This window comes from Mandrillus leucophaeus, unplaced genomic scaffold, assembly GCF_000951045.1.
Source record: "Mandrillus leucophaeus isolate KB7577 unplaced genomic scaffold, Mleu.le_1.0 Scaffold1032, whole genome shotgun sequence".
NCBI lineage: Eukaryota > Metazoa > Chordata > Mammalia > Primates > Cercopithecidae > Mandrillus > Mandrillus leucophaeus.
This window is the reverse complement of record NW_012098455.1, coordinates 475,057-490,253: the sequence shown is the minus strand read 5'-3', so window position 1 is coordinate 490,253 and position 15,197 is coordinate 475,057. Positions and strand designations below refer to the sequence as shown.

The 15,197-nt window shown below is 40.5% G+C and overlaps 1 pseudogene; it reads left to right on the top strand.

Moving 5' to 3' along the window:
• Positions 1–2,807, top strand: part of LOC105538604 — a 7,494-nt pseudogene extending 4,687 nt beyond the window's left edge.
• The last annotated feature ends 12,390 nt before the right edge of the window (positions 2,808–15,197 follow it).

Sequence of the window (15,197 nt, the reverse complement as noted above, 5' to 3'; positions counted from 1 at the left end):
GACAGTAACAAAAAACTTGCAGTGACATAGGGGAACATAACGTGTATCCAAACCAAGTTAAGGCTGATGAGGATGAAGTGTGGGATGGATTTTTGAAACTGTAAGAAGTGAAGCCTGTCTTAACTACTTTTCCTTGGGGAGTGGGATGCAGCTGACTCAGAGATGTCTTCTGACTTTCTAGGTAGATGGTGGTGACACCACTCAAGAGAGGGAACCAAGAAAGAAGAGAGGCAATTTTTTTTTTTTTTTTTTTTTTTGAGAAAAGACAAGTTCAACTTGGGATATTTTGATTTTTTATATTTGAGTGTGCCATAGGCAGTTTAGAGATATGATCAGAATCTGCTTGGTTACCACGTCTAAGGGCTGGTCTTCAGCTTTTCAGAGTCATGAACACATTTTGCAAGAGCCAAGAGTTAAGCCAAACTTACCAAGGATTGATTTTCAAAGTAGAATGCCAATCAACTTTCAATGAGAACTATAATGGTCAGGTTAAGTTAGCAACCTGGATTAGAAAGCAGAAAGTATTGTTAAAGGAAAGGGATCCAAGGACAGGTCTATTTTAATGGTAGTTGGGACATAAAGGCCTCAGGAGCCCCAACTGACGCACAATTGATTTAATGTCTTTGTCTAGTAAGTAGCACATTCAGACTTCCTCAGGGACAGTATCTGTTCTTTTTCTTCCTGTGCTTGAGCCATAGTTTTTAATTTCTTTGCATGCATCACATATTTTTGGTGAAAATTGAACGTTTAAAACATTATAATGCAGTAACTCAGGGAATCAGATTCCCTCTTGCTCCGGGACTTGTTGTTACTGCTTATCGTGGGTTGTAGGTTTGTTTGTTCTTTTGTTTGGTGACTTTTAGAAACATTTTTAAAGACTCTATTCTTTGTTGTGTGTGTTCACTAAAGTCTTTGTTCTGTTAGCTTAGTGGTCCACTAATAATAGGACCGAGATTTCCTTGCACGCTAGGAGACAAAAATAAAAATAGCAGATTGTCTTGTGTTACAGTTCTGACCTAGCCTACACTATATGCTTGTGCAGAGCTTAAACGTCAGCCATAAGGTCTTCTCAGGTCTTCTTTGAGTATCCATCCATTCCTGGGCAAGTGCATGGGCTTATAGAGTCCTTAATGTACTCAGAAGCTTTACAAAGCCTTCAGTTCCCTTTCTATCTTTTCCCCTAGCCTCTTATTTCCCAGGCTTTTTTGATTTGTCTACTGCTTGCCCCGTCTGTTATCCCTTACACTAGATAGCTAAGAGTAATACATTTGTTTTGAAATTAATTCATCAAACTCTTCTCAGAAGGCTGCTGCAGCCCTGAAAAGTTTCCAAGGCAGATAAAACAGAGGCATGCCTCTGCACTGATCCCTTAGGGGGCCATGCTGGGGTTTTCTTACCTACAGTTAAATGATGCATTTAGTCTATTCTGCAACTGGTCATGGCTTTAAACAAGTCTTTAACGTAGACTGGTTGCCATTCCAGTATAATTCACTTGAAAAGCAGTAGCAGTCAGGAATTGGAGCATCCTGGATGGGAGACAAGGAATCCAGAGCCTGGATTGGTGTGAACTTTTTATGCTCTTCACTGAATCCCCTCAAGACATCTGTAGAAGCTTGTTTGACTGTTCACCGAATGAGAGTGGTTAGCTATGCCTAACAGGGCCATCAAGGAAGGGCTCTTGGAGGGAGGACCCTTAAGTTCAGCCTTTAAACATGATGGAGAATTTTCTAGTTGGGTCTGAAAAGGTTGAGGCCAGATGTGGGAATGTCTTCCTACCATATAGAAGGAACAACCAGAAAAGACATGGAAGCCTGAAATACCTTATGTGCTTTATGAAATGTAAGCAGTTGGCTGATTCTTTTCCATACAAAACCATGGCAATGTCTGAGTGTCAGGACCATGGTAAGGAGGTGTATAGCCCTGACCTTACAGCCTCTGAAGAGAAGGTCTTGGTGGCCGACAAATCTGGAGATGTGCACTCCTTTTTGGTTTCAGAGCCACACAGATGTGGCAGACTTGACCTGGCACACCTGTCAATGTTGTTAGAGGTGACTGTGAGTCCTGATAACTGATTCATCCTCACTGCCAACCGGGATGAGAAGATCCAGGTCAGCTAGGCCACAGCGCCTCACAGTATTGAGTCCTTCTGCCTCGGGCACACAGAGTTTGTGAGCCGCATCTCTGTGGTGCCCACTCAGCCCGAACAGTTTCTTGTCCTCCTCCAGGGACTGCACTCTTAGGCTCTGGGAGTACAGAAGTGGTCCATCAACTGCACTGCTGTCACCTGGCCAGTCTGCAAGAGCTGATGGGCCCCTGGGGCCCCAGAGGTTTGTCACATCCTGGATCACGTTCTGGTGCTAGGAGAACTGCATGGCACTTCTGTGCAACTGTATTCCTGTAATCCACATCTTCCAGCTTGATGCTCTCAGACAGCTAACTTAGTGTACAGGCAGCATCTGTCATTCTAACACCAAGTGTGGGGTGTGGCTTTCGAGGAGACCCAGGGGCTGTGGGTGCTGCCAGACTGCCATGAAATCCCCCTGGTGGTGTGCAGGCCTGTGGGTGGCCAGTGGCATTCTGTTCCTGAATGCACTGTGTTAAAAAAAAAAAAAAAAGTCTCCAGTGTTATTCGTGGGAACTGGACCATGCTGGAAGGCTCTAACATCACAGATGCCAACTTCAGCAGTCTCTATAAGGCCATCTTCGATAACATGATCTTCTATCTGAAGAAGAAAGAGGAGAGACTGCAGTAGCAGCTAGAGAAGTCCCCCACCTGGGCCCCAAACCAAAAAGTTGAGGCCGAGTGAGGTGGCTTTGAGTTGCTGACCTTGGTGGTTGGTAGTGCCTCTCACAACCCTGAAACAGCAAAAGCAGTTTTTATTTGTTCCCTCCTCATCCTGACATCTCCCTTTAAGAAGGAAAAGATGACATTAATTAGGTCTGACCAGCTCAGCTCAGTGGATGGAATGGTCTCCTGGGCTCTAGAATATTCTGTATCACTGAGCATAGGCTCTTGCCTGGTGTCTGTGCCCCCTTCTGGTTGAAGAGAAGCTGTCCAGGGCATTAGCTCAACTAAGAGACTATGGGGCAGAGTGGAAGTGCTGGAAGCATTTTATCTTCATGTTGAAGGCAATCTGCTAACCTGTAGCAGTGGCAGTTTTTGATTTTTCTACCACACTTGTGATGATGTTCATGCTGGACATCTTCCTCTAAGATGTATAGGCAGACATTTTTGTAGTGGCATGGAGGATGTTTTCATGTTGTTCTTGCCATCTCAGGTGGTGTGCTGCTCTCCAAGTAGCCACTTGCCACACAGGGCTATTGAAACTCAAATAGAACTAACTCTTCAGCCATCCCCAGCTCCAGTCACACTTCATGTGCTCAGGAGCCGCATATGGTGAGTGGCTCCTGCGTGGGAAGTATAGAAACATGATTCCCGTGTCACAGGGAGCTCTCTCTGGCAGCACTGGTGCAGAAAGTGAACTTGTTTCAGCAAGTGTGAAGACATGTGCCCTGGCTAGAAACCCAGTTTTAGAGGGAAATGATTGAGAATATTGTATTTATTACTTTGATTTGACCTTTGCACACACTACAGAGCAGCAGCAGTGTCACTGAATTCCAATCACCTATCAATAAGGATGAACTTTTGCGACTTTCTGGAAATCTTTGGCAGCAATATATGGAACTAGACTCAAAACATATTGAGCAAAACATTTGGGCGCATGCACTGTTTGTGACTGAAGTGTTCAGTTACAAACTGAACACTTTTGGGAGGTGATTTGGGAAGAAAGATTCTGTGATGGTTTGGCTTCTAGATACATCAGGTAATTTGTTCATTTGAGCTTCTACCCACTCTCCAGTGATTAAGTTTCAAACACAGGAATGACTATACATGTTGGTGATAACTTGGGTGTGGAGTTTTGCTGGGGCCTTAGAAACAAAAGCTGTATCAAAAGCTGGAGTGCTTCAAGTTTTTCATAAGTGCCTTGTTTTCCTAAAAAAAAAGTCATTCTTATTTTATTTTATTTTGATTTTTTCCGTAAGTTATTGCGGTACAGGTGGTATTTGGTTACATGAGTAAGTTCTTTAGTGGTGATTTGTGAGATTTTGGTACACCCATCACTCGAGCAGTATATACTCTGACATGTCCAGCATGAACAGCATTACGAGTGTGGTAGAAAAATCTACAGCTGCCACAGCTATCGGTAGTCTTTTATCCCTCGCCCCCCCTCCCACCCTTCCCTCCAAGTCCCCAAAGTCCATTGCATCCTTCTTATGCCTTTGTGTCGTCATGGCTTAGCTCCCACATATCAGTGATAACATACAATGTTTGCTTTTCCATTCCTGAGTTACTTCACTTAGAATAATACTCTCCAATCTCATCCATATCGCTACAAATGCCTTTAATTCATTCTTTTCTATGAATGGCTGAGTAGTATTCCATTGTATGTATATACCACAGTTTCCTTATCCACTCATTGATTGATGGGCATTTGGGTTGGTTCCACGAACTTGCAATTGCAAATTGTGCTGCTATAAACATACATGTGCAAATATCTTTTTTATAAAATGACTTCTTTTCCTCTGGGTAGATACCCAGTAGTGGGATTGCTGGATCAAATGGTAGTTCTACTTTTAGTTCTTTAAGAAATATCCACAGTGTTTTCCATAGAGGCTGTACTAGTTTACATTCCCACTAGCAGTGTAGAAGTGTTCCCTGATCACCACATCCATGCCAGCATCTACTGTTTTTTGATTTTTTTATTATGGCCATTATTTCACGAGTAAGGTGGTATCACATTGTGGTTTTGATTTGCATTTCCCTGATCATTAGTGATGTTGAGCATGTTTTCATATGTTTGTTAGCCATTTGTATATCTTCTTTTGAGAATTGTCTATTCATGTCCTTAGCCCACTTTTTGATGGGATTGTTTTTTCCTTACTGACTTGTTTGAATTTGATGTAGATTCTTGATATTAGATTCCTTTGTCAGATGTATAGACTGTGAGGATTTTCTATAAAAATTCTAGAAGATAACACTGGAAAAATCCTTCTAGACATTGGCTTAGGCAAGAATTTCATGACCAAGGACCCCAAAGCAAATGCAATAAAAACAAAGATAAATAGTTGGGACTTAGTGAAACTAAAGAGCTTTTGCATCACAAAAGGAACAGCCAGTAGAGTAAATGGACAACCCACAGAGCGGGAAAAAAGGCATTCATGATGGTGCCTCAAAGACCTTCACAGCCTGTGAGAAGTAAATCTGTTTCCCAAGGCACCTTTCTAGTAGTTTGGCAGCTGAGCAGATATGGAAAGAAACATGACTTCCTTAAAATATTTCAATTCAGTCAGGCTCCTAAAATGTAACCTGTGGATATAGTTTGAATATATGTCCCCATCAAATCTCATGTTGAATTGTAATCCCCAGTGTTGGAGGTAGAGCCTGGAGGGAGGTGTTTGGGTCATGGGGTAGATCCCTCATGGCTTGGTGCTGTCCTTGCAATAATGAATGAGTTCTCATGAAGTCTGGCTGTTTACAAGTGTGTGGCACCTACCCCTCCCCACAAATCTCTCTCTTGCTCCTGCCCTGACCTTGTGACATGCCTGCTCCCACTTCGCCTTCTACCATGGAAAAGCTCTCTAAGGCCTTCCCAGAAGCAGATGCCAGCACCATGCTTCCTGTATAGCTTGCAGAACTGTGAGCCAATTAAACTGCTTTATAAATTACCCAGTCTCAGATATTTCTTTATAGCAATGCAAGAACCACCTAGTATACCTGTGTTCCTCAGGACACCAGCATAGAGATAAAAATAGGGTCATAGTAATGATGAACTCAAATCAGTACTTTTCTGACTGAACCTGCTTTGATGAAGCCCCAGATCCCCTCCCTAATGCCTTCTAAGTACTTTTTGGTGTATCTCACAGATTTCTCATGTGTGCTCTGAAGAACAGTTCTCTTCAGCTCCAGCTTCCCCTCACTGTGGTCATCCATATCTCTTGGTGCTGACAACAACTGCTGCTGTACCAAAGACTGTGTCAAGGGCACACTCTCCCATGACTACAGTGGTCATTAGCACCTTGCCCCATAGCCGAAGAAACAAATAGAAATATGTCATTGATACCATACTTTTAAGTACAAACATAGAAGATGGGTATTTAGGATTGAAAGGTTTTGTTGCCTGTACTTTCTAAATGTGTTAGGAATTTGCTGGTCTAGGGCAGAAGTGGAGAAGACAGTTCTGGGCAGGCACAGCCAGCAAAGCCAAGGTGAACATTTTCAGGCAGTCACAGTATTCACAGATGATTTATAGAGATATAAAATCCTCCAAAGCCAATGGAATGACAACAGGAACAATTCTGAAGGCCAGGGAAGATCAAGAACTTAATGTTTAGGCCTGAGAAAGCGTGTGAATGTGAAATGGATTCAAGTTTATTATTTTAAGAAATTCAGTCATGAAAAAGTGGTAACACAGAATTCGGTAGTTTGGAAAGAAGTACTAATATGCTGGGACTCAAGAATTTAGTTCTGACTTTGCCTAAGTTCTGTGCCTGAAATTTTACATAGTGTCTGTTCCAAGACTCCCCAGTACCAGACTTGATAGCAGTGCTTCTCCACAAACTACCCATGGCTTTTCGATTTTCAATCCAGTATAAACAAATAGTTTTGTAAAGTACTTCAAAAATGAATTACGAGAGTAACAACCATTTAGATGGCCACTTTTTTTTTTATTTTTATTTTTATTTTTGGCAGAACCAGTGCCTCAGCCTCTTAAGAAGCTGGGATTACAGACGTGCGCCACCATGCCATGGCTAATTTTTGTAATTTTAGTAGAGACGGGGTTTCAACATGTTGCCCTGGCTGATCTGATTTCCTGGCCTCTAGTGATCTGCCTGTCAGCCTCCCAGAGTGCTGGGATTACAGGCATGAGCCACCGTGCTTGGCCTAGATGGCTACTATTTTTTAAAACCCAGAAAATAACAAGTGTTGATAAAGAGAAATTTGAACGCTGTGCTCTGTTGGTGGGATTGAAAAATGGGAAAACTGCTGTAGAAAACAGTATGAAGTTTTCTCAAAAAATTAAAAATAGAATGACTGTGTCATCCAGCAATCCCAATTCTGGATATATAGCCAAAAGAATTGAAAGCAGGATGTCTTAGTCTATTTGCACTGCTGTAACAAAATGCCTCAGACTGGGTAATCTATAAATAACAGAACTTTATTTCTCACAGTTCTGGAGGCTAAGTTCAAAATCTAGGTATCAGGATTTGATGTCTGGTACAAAGGGCCTACTCTCCACTTCTACCATGGCACCTTATTGGTGCATCCTCTGGAAGGACAAATGTGGTGTCCTCACATGGCAGAAGAAATGGTAGACAGTGAATCAACTCTCCAAGCTCTTTTACAAGGGCCCTAATCTCATTCATGAGGGTTCTACCCTTATGACTTAATCACCTCTTAAAGTCCCCACCTCTTAATACTACCACATTGGTGATTAAGTTTTAACATACAAATTGGGAGGAGGCTCATTCAGACCATAGCACAGGGTCTTCAAGAAATATTTACATGCCCATGTTCATAGCAGCACTAGTCACTGGAGCCAAGAGGTGTAAGCAACCCACATTTGTATGGACAGATGAATAGATAAACAAAATGCAGTGTATACATAACAATGTATTATTATGCAGCTTTAAAAAGGAAGAAACTCTTTTTGTATGATACATTATGGATAAACCTTAAGGCTATTATGCTAAGTAAAATAAGCCAGTCACAAATATACAAATGCTGTATGATTCTACATATATGAAGTATCTAAAGTAGTTAAATTCATAGAAACAGAAAGTAGAATGGTGGCTATCAGGGGCTTGAGACGGGGGAAAAGGAGAGTTATTGTTTAATGGGTATGAAGTTTCAGATATTCAAAATGAAAAAGTTCTGGAGATCTGCTTCACAGTAATGTGAATATACTTAACATTACTGAATTACACACTTAAAATTATTAGATGGTAAATTTCGTTATGTTTCTTTTCTACAAAAATATTTAAATATAGCAGCTCTCTATTTAAAGATATGTTTAACCTGCTAGTACAAAATAAAAAATTGAAAGACAAAAAAGTGAATTATAAGATGATAGAAAGGAATTAACTCAAAATAATAAAGGACATTCATGAAAAACACAAAGCTAAAATAATATTCAATTGTGAAAATCTGAAAGCTTTCCCCCTAAGATCAGGAAGAAGACAAAAATGCCCACTTTCACCACTTCTATTCAACATAGTACTGAAAGTTTTACCCAGAGCAATTAGGCGACAAAAGGAAATAAAAGGCACACAAGTTGGAAAGGAGAATGGGAAACTATGTGCAGAGATAGGATCTTTTATATAGAAAATCCTAAGAAATTCTCAAAAAAAGTAGAACTAATAAAAAATTCAGCAGAGTTGCAGAATACAAGATCAATATGCAAAAATCAGTTGTATTTTTATACACTAACAATGCACAGTCTGAAATGGAAGTTTTAAAAAATTTGTATTTACAATGCTGTGAAGATAAATTAAATATATGGGAATAAATTTACACTTGATATGCAGCTTACACTTGTATACTGTGTAACCTTTTACTTATACAGTGAAAACTATAAAACATTGCTGAAAGAAATTAAAGATGACCTAAATAAATAGAAAGATATCCTGTTTGCACGGATTGGGAGACAATGTTAAGGCAGCAATACTGCCCAAAATGATCGACAGAATCAAAATGCCAATGGCCCTTTTTCTTGTAGAAATTGAAAAGTTGATCCTAAATTTTTAAAGGAATTGCAAGAGACTCTCCAAATAGCCAAAACAACCTTGACAAAGAACAAATTTTGGGTACTCACGCTTCCAGATTTCAGAACTTATTACAAAGTCATAATAATCAAAACAGTGTGGCATTCATGTAAGGATAGACACATAGACTAATAGAATAGAATAGAGAATCCAGAAGTAAATCCATACACCTATGGTCAGTTGCTTCTCAACAAGAGTGCCAAGATAATTCAATAGGGTAAAGAGTAGTCTTTTCAAAACATGGTGCTGGGATAGCTGGATGTACACATGCAAAACAATAAAGTTGGAACTCTGCCTTAAAAACCATACAACACAAAAATCAAAATTCATCAAAGACCTAAGTACTAAAGCTAAAACCATAAAACTCTTAGAAGAAAACATAAGGGTAAATCTTCATGATCTTGGATTGGCAATGGTTTCTTAGATAGGATAAAAAAGCACAGGCAACAAAAGAAAAAAATAGATAAACTGGACTTCATCAAAATTTTAAGACTTTTGTGCATCAAAAGATATTGTCAAAAACTAAAAAGACAATCCACAGAATAGGAGAAAATATTTACAAAGTGTGTATCTGAGAAGGGTCTAGTATCCAGAATATATAAAATAGTCTTACCACTCAACAATACAAAAGACAAACAACGAATTAGAAAATGGGTGAAGGACTTGAATAGACATTTCTCCAAAGAAAATACACAAATGGCAAACAATATATGGAAAGATGCACAATGTCATTAGTTATTATGGAAACAAAAATAAAAACTCTGGGGGGATACCACTTCACATTTACTAGGATTGACAGACAAGAAGGAAAACACTGTTGGAAAAGATGTGGAGAAATAAGAACATTCATATATTGCTGGGGAGAGGTAAAATGTTGTAGCTGTTAAGGAAAACTAGTGTTTCCTCAAGAAGTTAAACATAGAATTACCATATGACCCAGGAATTCCACTCTTAAGTATAGACTCAAAAGAACTGGAAATAGGTGTCAAACAAAAAATTGTACCTGAGTGTTCATAGCAGCACTATTCATTCACTACAGCCAAAAGGTGGAAACAACACAAATGCTTATCAACAGATGAATGGATAAATACAATGTGGTATATCCATACAACAGAATATTATTCTGCCATAAAAGGTAATGGAGTACTGATAGATGTTACCACATGGGTGATCCTTGAAAACATTATCCTAAGCGAAAGAAGGCAGGCACAAAATATAACATATTGATGATTCTATTTTTATTAAATATACAGAATGAACAAATCCACAGAGATGGAAAGCAGATTAGTTGTTGCCAGGGACGGGTGGGAGAATGGGAAGTGACAGCTTAATGGATACAGGGTTTTTTTCAGGTTGATGAAAATATTGTGGAATTAGTGATGTTTGCACAACATTGTGAAGGTACTTCATGCCATCACATAGTATGCTTTAAAATGGTTAAAATGATAAATTTTATGTTATATGTATTTTGCCACAATAAAAAAGAAGATTCCAGGGCTCTCCACTCCTGTAAAGAACAAAAGTCTTTCTGTACAGTTTCTTTAAAAGATCACTGAGGATGCCATGGCAACAGTGTAGAAGTGTGCAGTACCCATAGTTGTTCATGCTTGAATGTTTACGGAAGGACAGGATCCAGGCTTGTTTACTCTAGTTAATGTTAGGGTAGAGAAACTGCTGTGTGCCCTTTTTAATGGCGGAGCTGCTACCAGGCACCCCAGGATAAGAATTTTCCTCATTTTGAGAGTTGTCCCTCCAGGACCTTAGAGGTGACCCCTACTAGAAGCATTGGAATTATTATGCAAATGAGAACCTTACCGACAGGTCATGAGCCATTTATATTCCCTGAGGTGGAAGGAACAATCAGTCCTTATCTAACTCTTAGAACTTTCCAAATTTGGGATGTATCAGTGGGGTTGTCAGAATTCTGAAACAATGCACAAGATTCCTGCCCTGCTCCTGGTATACATACCTTGTATAATGTCCTCCTTTTGGGTGTGGACAGAAACCTGTGAATGTATGAGATGTCATTCCAGTGATTAGGCCACTAATCAGTTGACTTTGAGTTAATTAAAAGGAGATTATCCTAGGTGGGCTTGACCTAACCAGAGTAGTCTTTAAAAGAAAATGAAGCTCAAAGAGACTTGTTCCTGATGACCTAGAAGGAAGAAGACAGTCCTGCTGTGAATGTCTATGGAGGTGATGTGGCAAGGAACTGTGGGTGACCTCTAGGAGCTGAAAGTGACCCCTGGCTGATAGACAGCAAGAAAACAGGGACCTCAGTCCTAAACCACAAGGAAATGAATTTTGTCAACAATCAGTGAGTTTTGTAGAGGACACTGAGCCTCATATGAAAATTGCAGCCTTATGGGCGAAGACTTCATGTCTAAAACACCAAAAGCAACAGCAGCAAAAGCCAAAATTGACAAATGGGATCTAATTAAACTAAAGAGCTTCTGCACAGCAAAAGAAACTACCATCAGAGTGAACAGGCAACCTACAGAATGGGAGAAAATTTTTGCAATCCACTCATCTGACAAAGGGCTAATATCCAGAACCTACAAAGAACTCAAACAAATTTACAAGAAAAAAACAAACAACCCCATCAAAAAGTGGGCAAAGGATATGAACAGACATTTCTCAAAAGAAGACATTCATACAGCCAACAGACACATGAAAAAATGCTCATCATCACTGGCCATCAGAGAAATGCAAATCAAAACCACAATGAGATACCATCTCACACCAGTTAGAATGGCGATCATTAAAAAGTCAGGAAACAACAGGTGCTGGAGAAGATGTGGAGAAATAGGAACACTTTTACACTGTTGGTGGGATTGTAAACTAGTTCAACCATTATGGAAAATGGTATGGCGATTCCTCAAGGATCTAGAACTGGATGTACCATATGACCCAGCCATCCCATTACTGGGTATATACCCAAAGGATTATAAATTATGCTGCTATAAAGACACATGCACACATATGTTTATTGCAGCACTATTCACAATAGCAAAGACTTGGAATCAACCCAAATGTCCATCAGTGACAGATTGGATTAAGAAAATGTGGCACATATACACCATGGAATACTATGCAGCCATAAAAAAGGATGAGTTTGTGTCCTTTGTAGGGACATGGATGCAGCTGGAAACCATCATTCTTAGCAAACTATCACAAGAACAGAAAACCAAACACCGCATGTTCTCACTCATAGATGGGAACTGAACAATGAGATCACTTGGACTCAGGAAGGGGAACATCACACACCGGGGCCTATCATGGGGAGGGGGGAGGGGGGAGGGATTGCATTGGGAGTTATACCTGATGTAAATGACGAGTTGATGGGTGCAGCACACCAACATGGCACAAGTATACATATGTAACAAACCGGCACATTATGCACATGTACCCTACAACTTAAAGTATAATAATAATAAATAAATTTAAAAAAAAAAAAAAAAAAAAGAAAATTGCAGCCTTGACCAAAAACTTGGCTTCAGCCTAGGTTAGACCCAGAGCACAGGACCTGGCTAACCTGTTCTCAGACTCCTGACCCTTGTCCTTCTTATCCTTGGTATACCCCTTTCCCTACCAAGGCCCTAGTTCAGAACTGATACTCCTAATCAAACACATTTATGGGGCTTTGCAGTAATTCAGTCAATTTTCATAAATCTCTTCTAGGATCTATGGAAACCAGAAGAAGATTTTCACTCCTAGTAGTTGTTGCAAAATGGTCACAGGGTAAGGAAATAATTTCCCCTGCTGGAGTAGCACTTACTTCCCTACCCCACCCTTGGGATATTAGTGGTCCCACATAATTTACAGAAGCCTGGAGAAATTATTCTTGTTCAGAAATCATTGTTCTTCAGCTTCATCCAGGGGCTACAGAGATTTCAGCAGCCACTTCCATGTTATTCTAATAACTTCATACAGACATCAAAGGACACAAACAACTCTAAGCTGTTCATGTCCCAAATCACACTCTGCCTTGTATGTGGAAATCTAGCAGGAACACCCAAGAGCACCTTGGACCTATCTCAAATTCTTAAAACTTCACCAGAGAGATGAAGGCTTTTTCTTCTGCTGATCAGCAGCAATAGGTAGCTAGTGAAAACCTACTCTAGCTAATCTCACCACCCTAAGAACCACAGCCTTCTTTCCAGCAAAGTAATGCATCTTGTATTCGTAAATTCTGTATTGTTTGGGCCATTAGATGTATATATATTGAAGGCCCGTAAACATTCAAATTTTGTCAGACTTCTTTTTTTACTTTCACAATTGAAGAAATGCATGAACTTGAGCTTTGGAAATGCCTCATAGCAGTTCCTTAACATAAATCACTGGTTTCCACCAAATCATGCCTATAAAAGCTTCAAGTTATTTTATAATGTAGGGTGCTCCTCTCCTGATACACACTCACATCCCATTTATGCTGGGAAAAATATCTGGTAGTAGCCAGAGGTTCCTCCCAGCCTCTCCTGCTCAGTGGATGCTGAGAGTCCTGAGGCAAGGTTATCATCACTTAGATGTTGAGATTTCACAGAATGACACCTAGGGGGACATAAGAAGTTCTGGGATTGTTTCCTTCCTTCCTTACCCCCATCTGCTGATAGATGCACTTCAGATCACTTCAGATGTGCATGGAGCCCAATTAAATATTTAGTACCAGTCTGCTGCTGGCCACAGGGTGCCAGGAATTTATAGAGGCATCCTCCTGCAGTCCTGTGGGCCACACCATACCTACCATGACCCTCTGCTTCTTTTCTCACCCAAGTCAGTGTGACCCAACACAACATTCTTGGCCTCAGCTGGGGGTCAGGAGTTAGGAAAGTAAGGCTTTCTATTTTAAAGTATTCTATTTTCTATTATGTTTTAAAATGGTCTTTAGAAGGAACAAGTTTGAAATGTCTATTGTTGCTGGTAGTTGCTCTGCCTCACAGTTTTGGCAGAAGCAGAAGCTGGTGATTACATGTCCAAAGAGTACTCTAACCAGGAAGCAGGAAAAATGGACAGTAGTCTCTACATTGCTCATCCTAGTCCTTGCCAGATACTGGAATCCCAACCTTGAACTCCAACCAGTCTTGAGACTTCCTGATGCCAAGTGCCTATCCTCCTAGACCTTTTTCCTTTAGGATGTCAGGCTCATCAAAAATAGTTTCTAGCAAGGACAGGAGTGAGGAAAGTGTTGAGGGTAGGGAAATAGGGCGTGGAGACAAGGTTTGACCACAGTTCTAGTGGAACTTGGTGTTAGGTAGGTTTTACAGTCTGAATATTTGTGTCCCTCCAAATTCATATGTTGAAATCCTAACCCCCAGCGTGATGGTATGAAGAGGCGGGCCCCTTGGGAGGTGATTGAGTTGGGTCATGAGAGTGGAGCCCCCATGAATGGTATTAGAGTCTGTATAAGAAGAGACATGAAAAAGCTTTCTTTTTTTTCTATCTCTCTCAACTATGTGGAGAGAGAATACAGCAAGAAGGTGAAGGTAGCCATCTATGAACCAGGAGGAGGGCTCTCACCAGAGGACGACCATGCTGGTACTCTAATCTGGGACTTCCAGCCTCCAAAGCTGTGAGAAATGACTGTTGTTTAAACAAACAGTCTATAGTAATTTGTTATAGCAGCCTCAGCTGACTAAGACAATAAGGAAGTAAGTCATGGATTTACCTGCAGGAACATGAGAGAGGGGCCCTGTTGTGGGCGCCAGGAATAAACCTGGGGCTTTGTCCTAGAAACAAATCATGATCCCAACCTCTGGAACTAGAAGACGATCTGCCACAGGGTGCAATCAGCAAGAATAGGGCAGAAATCCATGCAGTGAAAGCCAGGCAACTTGGCTATTAGCCTTGGCTCTCCCACTCAAAAGTTGTATGACTTTATGCACAACATTATGAATCTCACTTAGTTCTCTTGTAAAATAAAGAAATTCACTTATGTCAGTGGGTTTCAGCCTCTGGAGCCCCAACCTACTACAGGGCCATGCCTCTCAAACTTTAATATATACATAAATCACTGGGAGATCTTGTCAAAATCCAGGTCCCGGTTCAGCAGGTCTGTGGTGGGGACCTCAGAATCTGCATTTCTCACATGCTCCTAGATGACTATGTTCTGCTGGTCTCTGGACAACACTTTGAGTAGCAGGCAAGCATAGAGGACCACAGAAGTGTCTCAGTTACCTATCTGCTGGTAGGGATTGAAGATTAGAAGTCATCACCCCCTCCCCGGTTGTAGTCGGAGTAGCTTGTCTTTGGTTTGTTTTACATTTTAGGGCTTCACCTAAGATTGTATTTGAATAATAAAAAGAGCTTAAAAGCAATGGATTATAGCCCTTTCTCAGGGGGAGGGGGGGTAATATTTTAAATTTTATTATGGAAAA